The 15,315-nt window shown below is 35.5% G+C and overlaps 1 long non-coding RNA gene across 1 annotated transcript; it reads right to left on the reverse strand.

The window, feature by feature from the left end:
* Positions 1-1,112: 1,112 nt before the first annotated feature.
* On the reverse strand, positions 1,113-15,100 carry LOC145686150 (uncharacterized). The gene is made up of 3 exons (XR_014131534.1): positions 14,922-15,100; positions 5,419-5,561; positions 1,113-1,907 (listed from the first exon to the last, which is right to left on the reverse strand). It is a non-coding gene; the product is annotated as an uncharacterized LOC145686150 (long non-coding RNA).
* Between the last annotated feature and the right edge of the window lie 215 nt (positions 15,101-15,315).

Genomic DNA, 15,315 nt, shown 5'->3' on the forward strand with positions numbered 1-15,315 from the left:
AATACCATTGTGAGAGAACTTAACACTTACTGACGATAAGAACTTGCCAAAATGTATATGATTAAATTAACACAAAACGTGCTTAATTGAAATTCAAAGAAAGCGTTTCAATATAAGCTATATAGTCCAGTTTCACTTACCTTCTTATCTTCATTTTTTTTTGCACTCATGCTTTTTATTTTTGGTTAATAGCCCATTAAAAGACCCATACTACCTATAGTCCGCTTCATCCAAACTGGCGTGTGGCATCAGCCAAGCACACTGCGAGCTTATTGGCTGATGCCACACGCCAATTCGTGTGACGCGGACTATAGTAATATAGACTTCGTTTAGTGCAATACCAATACTAATAATATAGGGTGTTGTTACAAAGGGAATGGATGTTCAAGATGTTTTGTACATGATTGTACACTGGAAAACTTCTGGGATATCTATTCTCGTATAAATATAAATGTCCACATGCTGATATAATTCTTTTTCCTTTCCTGTATCGTTACATTGAAAGAACAAACCCTTTAAATTATTGAGTGTTATTATAGTGATTGTAGATAAGTATAATAGAGCTTTTAGATAATAATGGAAAAACTAACTTTTAGAACAGACTAATCCTTCTATAGGTACGAATTCAAGTACATTCGAGGGATAACAAAAGTATACGACTAGACCGGGAGACTTGGTTGTTCTCGGAGACCTGGGTTCGAGTCTCGAACCAGTTATTTCATATTTTTCACTCTTTGAATATGATGGAATTTGCACTCTGCATGGTAAGTCAGAGACCCAGGTTGGATTCCTGTCATAATATGTTGTAAGATAACTCAGATTAAGCAAACAGGAACCCCCAGAAGAAGTTAACAAAAATCTCGTAGTAACGAAAATTAAAAAAAAAACGTCTCATATATATATATCATACATAAAAGTACGCAAATATGAAGTTGTTAAGATACTTTGAATAAAAATTACTACGATCCATCATAAGCTATTAAACAAAATGTCATGAGGAAACTTTGCCTTCAGTGTACATCAAAACAATAATTTGTTATTTATCGTAATTCCTTGTACTTTTTCAATAGTAAGTAATGGCTAATGAACGCACAAAGCAGACTTTATCAGAATTCATTTAATTGTATTTATTTTTTCAGAACCAACACAATATATTTTACATTAAATTACAACTTAATATAAATAATGTATACATTATATATCCAAAATATATTTGTCTTGAAACAAAGTAATCTTTTTAATAAGGATTAACAAGTTATACTTCTTTTCTTTAAAAAGTTATACTAGTAACAACACCATCCCTATATCAACAATACCACCATTCTTGTGCAAGTTAGCTTTAAATCACCTAAATATCTTCTTCTCCGCTTTCGTTTTTTCCACAAGTTGTAACCTGTAGCAAATATCGACGGAGAAAAATACTGCTTTCGCGATTTTCTAAATATTAAGTCGCTTAGAAAACATCTCCAGAAACACGAACAGTCTAACAGGTGTTTACTGCAAATGTTTCTCACCATAACCTCGTTGAAAATGTTCCAAAACCCGTTGCTTCAGCTGTGACTTATGAATTGGTGTACACGTTGTTCCAAATTTTAATGTAGAAACTTATGAAGGATCAACCAATGATCAGCCTTTCCAAGATTTGATGTAGAAGTTTATGAAAGAACAGTTGGAAAAGACGTTATGCAGGTTTTATTCTTTTTAAAATCAAACTTGAATAGCAGGCCAGATATACAAGAGTGCATGATCAGAACATTGTCGATTACATAAGGAACTTTTTGGTTGTGGATAGATGGATATTCTGAAGGAAAATGTATTACAAAAATTGTAGCCTTTACATTTACTCTTTGCAAATATTTTCATCTTCTCTCTATGTTCTTCCACTCAGGCAGCAACTCATCTATAGCCTGAAACCAAATATACTCAATAAGAAATTGTCCATAAATTGTAAACGAAGTCAAAACGAATCTTAAAGCTATAAACTCACACACACACACACACATATATATATATATATATATATATATATATATATATATATATATATATATATATATAGGCTGTCTCGAAAGTCCCCTGACATAGGGTAACACTGTTATTATCAGAGTTTTAACAAAACGTAAGAGGGAAAACTATCTCCAAATATGATATTTTCAATCTACAGTGAAAAGATTTTTTAAATGGGACGAACCGTTTGGGCTGCACACTCTTTATGCACCCAATGTTAAACGAAACTGCAACGTTGCCATTTACCTGGACCCACAACATAAGTGAATGAAGTTACTGTCTTTTACGCTAACATGTCGATGGAGAGCCCCCCTTTCAAACAGTAAATTCATTCACTTATGTTGTGGGTCTAGGTTAATGCCAACGTTGCATTTTCGTTTAACATTGAGCGCATAAAGAGTGTACAGCCCAAACGGCTCGTGCAATTAAAAAAAAAAAAATCCTTCACTTTAGAGTGAAAACATCATATTTGTAGATGGTTTTTACTCTTACATTTTGTTGTAACTCTGATAATAACAGTGTTACCCTATGTCAGGGGACTTTTGAGACACCATATATATATATATATATATATATATATATATATATATATATATATATATATATATAAGTGTTAATGAACAGGCGACTCTTCACATGAAAGTAAGTGTGGTCGAAAGAGCATAGTTTCGGAGTTATAAGCTACCGAAAACGCGAAAAAATTAACTTCAAAGTTCCGCAGCTCCACTCCTATGGAGCATATTTCTATTGGATCCGAATATCTGTTTCAGAATCCTCCGGTACTTGTGCGACAATTTTTAGAGAAGCAGTTTGGGACTAGTTAAAATTTTATGAATACTCCCAAACTGCCTGTCTAAAAATCGTTATGCAACAACTGGAGAATTCTCAAAAATGGATATTTGGATAGGGCACATACTAATGAAGCTATGGACCTTTAAAGTTAATCTGGTCACTTCTTCGGCAGTCTTAACTCCGAAACTATGCACTTTTAACAGCAGATTCATTTATTTTTTTTATTTCAATGTGAGGAATCACTTGTTACAGTTTGTGGTCTAGTTCATTCACACGCTGTACAATGTACAATATATATATATATGGTGCGTCATTTATAAACTCCAATGATTACAACGGGAAGACCAAAAGAGAGGAAGAAGAGCGAAACTTCGTAGGATGCAACTAGGGGGAGGGTGACACATTAATCTGTATTAGGCATCAACATCCAGTGAACAGTGATGTCAACCCCATATAAAATTAGTTTTTTTTTTAAATAACACCACATTAGGTTATTACAAATTTAAAATCTGCATTTAAAGAGAAAACAAACAATGCCAAACTTATTGTTCAATGTTGCAAACCAACAATACTACAATATAGGAAACATGAAAAAGTAACCAAATTTGAAGGTTTTTACAATAATAATAACGCAAATAAGACAGACGGAACAAGGCATATCGAATGTACCTTTTGGTAAAATACTACCATGAAGATTTGACGTATTTCGAAGAGATAGGAACACAATTATAACAAACTGAAAATTTGACTTTTCAAATGCTTTATTTTGGAAAGTTTAATATGTAACTATCACATTTAATTACGTACATTGCTTTCGAAAAACATTAAAACCGTAATAACATTACTGTTCTTTGATATCTCAAACCGTTCGAGATATAATTTTCGAGAAGAGCATTTTGAAAAAGTTCAATTTTTAATTTGTTACAATTTTGTACGTATCAATATGTCAAGTATTGAGTGTACTGTTTGACACTAAGGTACATTCGATAAGCTTGCCTCGTATCATTTCTATTGTAGAAGCCTTCCAAGTTCTTTCTTCTTTCCATGAAAATGAAATCTTAAAGTTTTACGTCCCACGATTATGCCGGTTAGGCTAAAGGAGATGGTGATGATGAGAAATAAATGAAATGGTGGAATGAAAAAAGTGGGAGGAAACGGGAGAACCCCGAGAAAACCTATGAGTACGATGTTTGTCCACCACAAAGTCCACACGGCGCGAGGTGGGATCGGACCAGGGACCCTAAGCACTGGAGGTGAACGCTCTACCACTGAGCAACCGCGCCCCCTTTTTTCTTTTCATGTTTGGGAAACTAGAGTTGTTAGTTTCCACCACTGAACATCAATTGTGGTATTGTTTGTTTTCTCTTTAAACGTAGATTTGCAATTTGTAATAAGATGGTATGCAATTTGCTTTCTGAAAAACCTAACTTTATATTACAGTAGCAAGACTGTTCTCCGGGTGTTGATGCTTAATATGTGTGTACCCTTATCTTCTGGTTGCTTTGTCACAGTTTCGCTTCTCTCACTCTTTTGGTTTTCCGTTTTAAGGTTGAATATTATAAATGACTCACCGTATATATAAACTAGCAATTAAAAAAGTAACTGTGCAATTGTAATTAGTAATATTAGATTTGTTCTTACTGTTATTTATAATTCGTGACAAACTACACAATTTATGAATAGTGTCTTATAATTTCTTAAATTACCTATTGATGGGATATATTGTATGTACAAACAAGTAGTACTGCCACGTGTACACCACGTGAAGGAGTTTGGTTTGTATGCCATAATATTTTTTTCAATATTACAATCGAAAATTATTGTAGATTTCTACCTCTCCTTTTCTTCGTATATATTAGAAATAGAAAATACTATTGAGACGCTAAATTTATTGCAGAAAACCACTTCCTGCCATCTATTACAGTTTCAATTCTATAGAGATCAACGTTAAAACCGGAAGTGGTTGATCTTTGCAACTTCCGGTTTGAATACGGTTTCAAGATAAAAAATTGGTTCTTATTCTTGCAATACTAAATTGATTGTGTAAAGCTGCTTCTCGACATACCTAACAGTGTTTGCTCTACGTAGATTAATATGAAAACCGGAAGTAGTAAATTTCTCCCACCTCCGGTTACAATAAGGAAGTACAGTTAAGGATGCTATATTTTAGTTATTAAAATACTCGCCTCCTAGTGTTAATAACTTCACCGATATTTCGGAATCACTATCAGGATTCCTTCAACGGGGCTCTGTGGCTCGTTATTATGAATATAAAACCACATGGTCCATTTTTTTTGAACAGTAAAATAAAAGTTTTTTGCAAGTTTTATATCAAATAAGGAGGAATAATTGGTTTGTACACGCCAGTAATATAACTATGTACATTTATTGAAATAAAAATATTAACTCATTACTTAGACTATTTCTTATTGATAAAATTAGATGATACCATCCCATCCTTATCCAAATTCCCTTTATCTGTGTTAAACCTATAATTTTTTGTTCAGATCAAGCAGGGTTGAAATACTTTCTCCCACTTCTTACTTTTCAAGGCCTGGAAACTAGCTTATTATACAAATTTGTAATTTCATATATGAAAGTAAATGATATTATTTTTACCTTTACGTGAAAAAAGGAGAATCTTTGTTCGCTTTCGTATTTTGTGGGTCTCCACGTTCCAGCTGTGTCTTTCTTCTTCGCAGTTGATGTTACTACAGGAAAATGTCTTCTCAATAAAGTAAAAAGGACTGTGCTTCTTGTATCTGGAAGAAAAGAATAAGCATTCAGCATCCCTTTCAAACTTAAGAAAATAAACTGTGAAACATTCATTATCGTTCTCTTTTAGTATAAGGCATCCCCTTGGAAATACTTGTTATGTTACATAATCAAATTTACAGCCACTGTGTCACTATTTTAAACCATAAATTACTCGGTAGTATGTGTTATCATGCTAATAAAAAAAAAGCGAAGACTTCCCACGAATAAACTTTACTTCCAAGGCATATTCACAAGTAGTAAGACACTGTAAATATATATTTTGAACATATGTCACCATGCTCGTCAAGGCAATTATTCCAGGGGTACAAAGCATGGTAACTACATAAAAAAAAAACACCTGGGTCAAGTCACTGAAGCAATGTCACGATTGCCTGCTCCATTTCCAAGACAAAGCATGCTCTTATGACCCTAAAAGACCCAGTTATTTTCCATTTTAAACTAGAACTATGACAGTTTCCACACTGCTCAGCCAAAAAGGATTGACTCGTAACCTGTTTTGTAATCAATAATAAGTCAATGACCTTTAAAACATGTCCTGAGGTCTTGTATTTACTTTCTTAGCAGTTGAGTTACCATGAGAAAAGTGCTACCTTGAACTACTGTAACTGAGCTTCTCCCGCTGAAGGTACTACCTTGAGAAACTATGGTGGGAAATAGCAAACTCTATACCAAAAATGTACATACTTGCTAATCCACGCTATTAGATACATTCTAAATAAAAATTACATACTGCTCTTGGAATAATAAACATTTCTGACCAGTGTATATACACTTATTTATTAAAAACTAAATTAACTTAACGTTGTCTTCATCAAACACTAACTGAAAGAGATCTTCAGAGCATAGACATTTATATTATAGAAACTGTTACATTGTATTTTAGTTTTAATAAATAAGTGTATATACTCTGGTCAGAAGTGTTAATTATTCATTGAGTTCCAGAATCACGAAGGATAGAGATACTGCTCTTGATGGCGCAAAGTGTAGTTTTTTTTTAAATTATTTTGATATTTCAAAAGAAATGAAATCTGAGTTTTACGTTCCATGGAACTGCGTATAGGCTAAAGCAGACATCGATTGTGGAAATGAATGAAGAGGAGGAATGAAGAAAGTGGAGGGAAATAGAATAACCCCGAGAAAACCTCTTCACACAGTGTTAGTCCACCACAATTTTCAATAGGCGCGTACTGGTATCGGAACAAGGGCCCCACGCATCACAGATGAACGCTCTAATACTGATCAACCTTTTTGATATTTTAAGAATGTCTTATAACAAGAAAGAGAAAAACAAGAAGAGCAGCAGCGACAGAAAGCTATTTACTAAGATACCAAAGAGGGTGGAAATAATTTCAAATAAAACTAAACTGATGTGACTTCATTCAAGATAGACTGCAGCTTAGTATAAAGAGAAACAAACTTTGTCCTAGGCTTTTGAGTAGGAGATGAAGAAATCGAACCTTCTATCGATAAATAACATTAAATTCAAATAAGCCACAACAAAAGAAACAACTGAGCAATGGTGGTTCTCGAGGGAAGTCACAATGTTAAAAATAAATGTTTTATTGGTATAAACTAAGGAAGTTGATCGTCTTTTCATTGTTAGCGTATTATACAAAGATTAGTAAGGTACATTGAGTTTTCTTCTATTAGACGGTAGTGATAAAATGGTAATTCTTTCCGATGTTACTTCCCTCAAGAGCCGCCACTGGAGTTTTAAATCCCTCTTGCACTACTGTGATGATATGGATATCTAAAGATTAACGTGGAATATTTCAGTCACACCGCACAAATACCGGAATGGAATCTTCTGTACAGCCAGTGAATATTCTCTACACTTCGACTTACCCAAATGACGCAGCACAGAATATAATATTAATAATAGTAATTAACACTATTGTATCATACACACTGAAATAAATCAATTTGTATTCCTGCAATTCTTCTATTACAACAATATATTACATTTATTTGCTGAAAACGAAGCAAAGGCAAACACATTCTCCTTATCGGGAAAACATATCAACACTAACCTGAATTAAGATTTTCTCTTTTCAGTACTGTTGTTCAGTACTATAGTGTCTCTGGCAGACTTCTAGGTTTCTTTACCAAAATTTCCTCCACTTTTGTGTTCACGTTTGGCCACTTCTCTAAGAGACGTAATACTTTGTATTTATGTGTGAAATCAATCTCAATCTATCAGAAAAATGAAGGAGTTTATTTCATGAACCATTGTTTTTCGTAGCAAAATATTTAAATTTCAGTGAACTAGGTAACAAATAGGGTTTGAATAGTTATGCATTTTCCATGTTTCTTATGCAAATGCATATTTATCGTATTTTACGAGACACTGCATATTTTACAGCATCTGTTTTTCTTCTAATGCACATTCAATGGTATCTGCTGCAAAGAAGACCATAATTTGTAAGTGAACATGGAAATATAACTCATTTATCGATGATTTTTTTTATATAAAACTGCCCCTGCTAGGACGGAAATTCTATTTTTGCACAGATTTTCTATCTTGTTGAGTGATCAGAAATCTGCTACGAAATGTCACTGACCAAATTCCTTGCAATGGAATCCAGTTGAAACAGGGGTCACCTTTATCCATTGATGATAACACTCCAGCAGTTTTGAAGAGACAAGTAAGCTAGTTATGTGCTATCTATGATTGCATTTCGGCATATCAACAGAAAAGAGGACATATTTGCATGCATATTTTGAGGTTTTTAGTGCATGACTATCCGAAGCCTTGTAATAAAACATTTTGTATTATGTATTACTAATCTAACATTTTTCCACATCTTTTCTTTCAATATCCCTGTTCTGCGCCTAAACAGTTTTTAAAATATTATACAATCTTTTTAATTTTGCACTCTAATCACTCATAGAGCCGGATTTTGGGAGGAAAACGGAAATGTTAGCTTTTTTGACTATGTTTTCCTTATTCAAGTACGACCTTCATTTTCCTGTACTAAATTGTGAAACGAAAGAAGTAGGGGGTCTACCTTTAGAACATACACTACTTTTTAATCCTAAGTACCTTTACAACATACACTACTTTCGAATCCTATTCCCTCTGCCGCTGGTTGCCTTTCTTGGCTATTAAACCGGTATCTTAGTATACTAGAGCCGCTACGTCTCTGGCTCCGACAGTTCTGCACGTGGACAAAACAATGTTGCCAATTTGTCGAGGGTTTAACCGTATATAGGTACACTAGGAATAAACAGAAAAAGCAAGCGAATTTAATCGAAACGGTTTGCTTAAGAAATGCTGAATTTTCATGAATTTTTAAAACTTTCCGTGTAAGAAAACTATACAAAAGTAGCTTTTTTTTTTTTTTTTTTTTTTTTTTTGCCTGGAGTAACCAAAACTGCAGAAGGAGAATTAAGTTCTTCCGAACATTTTTAGTTTGTTATGTTCTAAACAGTGGATGTTCCCACACGCAAGACATCAGCAACTCTGTTCACCACACTGGTCACAGGAAGAGGACCTCCATTATCGCGCTAGTTCTCGAAATATTCACGAAGTCTCCATATAAATTCTCGGTTTTGTCCTTTATACACTCCTATTTTCTTTGGCTTCGGTTCTGAAGAACTAACCATTGTCACCAATTAAATACAACAATATTCTTAAGAGCACACCCAAACACCCAAAAAGGAAAGGAAACAACTCAAAGTTGCAATAATCGAATACAACCTCAAAGTACTTTCCACTCAACTATGCACAAACGAAAGGAAGAAGACAGAATGGCAACAACGTCTGCTTTCCGTGTCAACGCGGTGACAGCTCGGTCACTCATTGGGCCTTGTGGGGGGGGAGGGTCAGTGTAGTATAAACCCTCGCTTTCTTTTTCGCATAGCTGTCAGAGCCAGGGATACAGCGGCTACAGTATAGTGGCCAGCATGTGCAAGTTGTGCAATATTCGTTGCCTAGCCAATATCAAGTTCCTGAAAATCTTGTCATGTGTAGTACGGATTCAAGAAATTCAAACAGGCAGACAAAAAAGCATCATCTCCAATCAAGAAATACTTTATTATCAGTTTCAGATACTCTATTAAATTCTAATATAAGTTTATTACTCAATGTTAGAGCCATTAACGGCCATGTACATAACGTTATTTTAACAGTACCGTAGTAGCATTCGAAAATGTAAAACTATGCAATATTAGGAGTTATACCGCTGAACACTAGTTCACCGATTAAATTACACATGAAATGAAATCATTAAGTTTTACATCGCATGGTTATGCCAGTTAGGCTAAAGGACACTATGATGATGAGAAATGAATGGAATGATGGGAAGAATAGTGGGAGGAAACGGGAGAACCACGAGAAAACCCACACATGGTGCTTCTCCACCACAAAGTTCAGATGGTGCGAGTTGGGACCGAACCAGGGACTCAATGCACCAGAAGTGAACGCTCTACTACTGATCAACGGTAGCCCCTTTTGATATTTTAACAATGTCCTTTAACAAGAAAGAAAAAAACAAGAAGAGTAACGAGAGAAAATTACGTACAAAGATACCACACAGGGTCGAAATAATTTCAAATAAAACTAAACTGATGTGTCCTTAGTATAAAGAGAAACAAACCCTTCCTAGGCTTCTGAGTAGGAGGTAAAGAAATCGAACTTTCTATCGATAAATAACATTAAATTCAAATAAGCTACAATAAAATAAACAATTGAGCATTGGTTGTTCTCGAGGGAAGTCAGAATATTAAAAATAAACGTTTCATTGGCATAAGCTAAGGAAGTTGATAGATAATTCATTGTTAATGTATTATACTAAGATTAGTATGGTACATTAAGTTTTCTTCTATTGGACGGTGGTGATAAAATGGCAATTCCTTCCGATGCGATTTCGCTCAAGAGCGGCCACTGGAGTTTTAAATTCCTCTTGTACATGTAAAAAATGAAATGAAATCTTTAAGTTTAACGTCCTACGCATATGCCGGTTAGGCTAAAGGAGGCGGTGATTATGAGAAATGAATGAAATGGTGGAATGAAGAAAGTGGGAGGAAACGGGAGAACCCCGAGAAAACCCACGAGCACGGTGTTTGTCCACCACAAATTCCACACGGCGCGAGCTGGGATCGAACCACGGACCCCAAGCACCGGAGGTGAACGATCTACCACTGAGCCACCGCGCCCCCTCTTGTACATGTAAGTTCACGATCCTCGTTTATTTGTATACCTACCATCGCTGACGCGCCTGTTCCCTACGGATGCACCCCTCCCTACTGCGTGGACTATCCCTCTACCCTTCTGCCCTGAATCGGTTAAATAGAATTCGTGCTTTTTAGTAGCAACCTAGCACAAGTTGGTTCATCTTTTATTCACGGAAGATTTTTTTATGCCACATGTCCCACTATATTTATACTGAGCCTTCCTCAAGTCATCTGCATTCAGGGGTATAGGCGGAAGTTTTATCTTGGAGGGGCCCATCGCTTTTGAAGCGGGAGCAACTACAATGTACAAAGCCAAAAAAAAAAAAAAAGTGTTACAGGTAGTGATTTGAAACCTGAAAAAACAGGAAAATTTGGTTTCCGTCCAGAAAACCAAAACACTGCTCATTTATTTATTAGCTTTTATCACCATAAATATTATGTACCAGTTAGTTCTAATTATGCGTAACCAAGAACTACTGCCAGGACCAAACGTTATACCTTTGTGCATAACTATTTCAATTTAGGATCTTTTACACAGAATCTATCTACAGAAGACGGGAAGGTTCTAGAACGCATGTTCCCCTATATGGATTAGTAGCTAGATTGATTCCTTTCTGTACACCAAAGTTTGATGTTTAATCCACATAGTATTGACGAACGTGCGTTAGCGTGTGCAGGCGGGTTAGATCCCGCTGGGGCACGTCTTTTTCTGTCTTTATTACAGCTAAATGAGAACGAGGACCTGTGTTCTAGAATCTTGCCCATAAACTGATTTTTTTTAAATTTCACTTAATTTCCCGACAAAAATATTTATTCATTATTCGTGACTAAAATAAAAACATCATAATTATTTTACTAACAGTTATATCTCGCTTCCTGTTTTACATCAAGTTGCGCAAAAAAAAAAAAAAAAAAGCGAATGAGATCCGAACTGAGAAACGGAATAATAACATCGTTTTTCACCAAATTTTCCAGTTGATAAAAATGTATTCTAAACCACTAGTTACAGCATAGAAAAAATATAATGTACTTACAAATCAGTTTAGCACCATTATTTAATGGTAGTATTTATAGTAGCATTTTAAAACGGTGGTATTTTTCCATCAGTAACAATCGGTAAATAATTTTCCGTAAATTATTAATTGCATGTAAACTTTGTTATTTTTAAATGACTGAAGCGAAGTAATCTAATGGTAATGTTTTAAAAGTTTGGTATTTGGGTGCTCCAGGAAATCATCTAGGGGCTGGCCCCGATGGAACTCCTATGACTACACCCTTGCTGCATGCACTATCTAGTAAGCTCCTCATTTAGTGCATGCTCTGTTAAAAGAAATACAAAACTCTATTCTGACTTGAAAATGTAAGAAATGTGTCAAAACGTGGTAGAACCGTCTGCTCGAGTAATGCTGAGTATCAAGTTTTCTTCTATTAGACACTAGTAATAAAATGGTAACCCTTTCCCGTGTGACTTCCGTCAAGAACCGCCACTGGAGCTTTAATCCCTCCTGCACTCTGGTGATGAGACGGGGTCCTGAAGATTAACGTGGAATCATTGTTCGTAGTTTCAGGGAAATTTCCCTAATCTAGGGAAATTTCAAAAGTAAATTTAGCGAAAAGGGAAATTTTATGATAAAACGTCAAAATCTAGGGAAATTCTCGCACTGACTTATTATTCAATATAAATGTTTAGTTGTTGACTTGACTTTATCGTCCCTTTGCGTAGCGAGGCTATATGAGACGGGACCTACTGATTAACGTGGAATCCGAACCACATGAGCTCCCGCCGGGAATCGAACCCGGGTCTCCCACGCCAAAGGCGCGCACGAAAACAGTTTAGCCAAGAAGGAGCTCAATATAAATGTTCCATATTATCTTTGTTCTTCAGAAATAAACCAATGCAATAGCCAGAGTTTAGTGTGTATTCAAAGTAGCATAATTTGCGTCAATTGTTGACTGGATGTTTTTTTTTTTCTTTTTTGCTTAAAAAAGTTAGAAACGAAAAGGAAATGAATAAAATAAATGTAGTTCATACTTCCTTCAATATATACTGTCTAACTAAATTAATCTTACAACATACCGTGCATCATAGGAATTAAACATTCAACAAACTAGGGAAAGGGCTCTTCGTGGCTAACGGTTAGCGTATTCGCCCTTGGCGTGGGAGACCTGGGATCAATTTCCGGCGCATGCTGATGTGGTTCCGATTCCATGTTAATGAGTAGGTCCACGTCTCATATAACATCGCTGCTAAATGGGACCTTAAACTCAAAATCAACTCAATCAACAAACTAGGGAAAATTTGACACGAAAAGGGAAAATTCTGTTTCAGTCAAGGGAAATTTTCTTAAGATAACCTACGAACACTGTGTGGAATACGAACTATGTGAGCTCCAACCTGAGTTACCCACAAAAAAAAAAAAAAGTTACATACGCTAAACACACACCCACGAAGAAACATTTTGAGTTCCTTGGGGCATTACTCGAGCAGACAGTTGTACCAAATTTTCACACATTTCTTACATTTTCAGATCAGGTTAGAGGTTTGTGTTTCTTTTAGCAGAGAATGCACTAAATGAGTAGCTCCATTACTACTTGCAGACTCACTTTACGGTGTTTGACTGTAAATAGCGTGGATGTATCGCATAAAAACTAAAGTGCATAAACCATGAACCAAATTGTGCCAGTTGCTCAGTAAAAATCAAGAATGTTATCTAACCGAGTCAGAACAGGAGCGCAGCAGCGGGCCAGACGGTAGCGAAGGGTGCGTCAGCGAATGGGGTATACGCATAAACGAAGGCAGTAGAAGAGCAAACTTACACTATCACTCAAAATTCAACTCAATACGCTGTACACTAATAGTAATTACTTCTATTCACACTCTCATTCCTTTATGAAAAATATTTCACACTGTATTTTACATATAAATTTTCTATTTGGTATAGGGCTAACCCGTTTGCTCGAGCAATCCTTTCCCTGGGGCTATATAGTTAGAATAACCCGGATTCTATGTAGAGTCGCTCGGACGTGAGATTCTTAGCTCGAACCTGTAGTCTTCCCGTACCCGTCTCACAGCAACATTTAGGCAAGAGCCCAGATATCTACATTTAGTTATAATAATAGAAGATAACATGCCCTGAGGAGTTTTAACCTGCCTTCACTCGCTATCGCTCGCTCAGCAATACCATGTGAATTGAGTATTGATAAAGGTAACTGTTTACTTTGGGCAAGACAGTGATATACTGTCAGTACATATTATTGCCAAGCGAGCGTCAGCGAATGAAGGCGTGTTAGAGCCCCGCAGGGCACGTTGTTTTATGTCTTTGCTTCTTGGAAACTGTAATTATAATTGCGGGAACCGGTTCAGATTCATTGCTTATTGTCACTGCCTTGCCCAAAGTAAAGACTTGCCCTGATAAAGAAAGGAACCAAACTGGATACTTACCAGCCATGGGGGTGAGCATTCTATAACCTTCCCCAATATTTATTCTGTGAAATTTACTTTGTATTGTATAATGAGTTGCTATAGTAACATTTTCCAACTTTTATCTCCTAATATGCAATTACCCAAAAGCCCAACCCTCACCACAAATTTTCCTGTCTGTTAACTCTAAATGCGTCCCTGAACCTTTATTCCATTATGTAACTTAGGCACATGTTGATGCTGGAAATAGTAACAACCTATGCCAGCCCAGTTGATTATAGGGTCACAATGCAGCTTCCCCGTTAAGAAACACTTTCTAAAACACAAAGAGTGTACTTGGCGCTAAAAGAATATTGCATGATTATAAGTATGCCTCCCTAAAACAGGATAGTACGACCAGTTCTGCTTTAATATACGGCCGAGGTAACACGAATTAAAATCACTATGTTTTTAAAATTGAATTACTCAATCACAGAATTTAAACAAAATGAAGCATATATTTTTTCACACATTTCTTTTAAAAGGTTATAGTTAAGGAGCCGTACTTCCCATTTAGGGAAGGACGAGAAACGCCATACTTTCAGGCATTATTCATTGACTATCTAGGATGTTAAAAAGTAGGTAATAGACTGAGTTCTTGCCCTTGTACTTAGGGTGTTTAGGTAGTGCAACAGTAAGATGTATCCTCGTGCACGGGAGATGAGAAGTAGCTGTTCTTAACTATTACCTTTTAAAATACTAAACTTACCTTGAAAAGTTCTTATAAGGTCTTCAAGTTTCCATTTTCGTAACAATTCAACAGTTTTTTCACTCATTTTACAACAAATTCATACAAATATCAGAAACGATACGATTGAACAAGAAAATGGCGGCTTCGCTTCTTTCTTCCTGCACGTCTTTCTGCGCATGCGCAAACACGGAATTGCACAACCAATCATACATATTGTTTATGGAGCTATAAAGATAATTTTTATAACAATAAAAATGATAACTATGCAATATTTTTCACACAGCACATACGAATTTTCTCATATCATTCTGGTAACATAGGAAAAAATAATAATATTATATATATAACCACAATAATGTTTCCAATGACAATGCCAATTTTAACTATATTTTTATGGTTCTGATAACAGTAC

Source organism: Thermobia domestica, chromosome 5 (genome assembly GCF_964235325.1).
Source record: "Thermobia domestica chromosome 5, izTheDome1.hap1.1, whole genome shotgun sequence".
Taxonomy (NCBI): Eukaryota; Metazoa; Arthropoda; class Insecta; order Zygentoma; family Lepismatidae; genus Thermobia; species Thermobia domestica.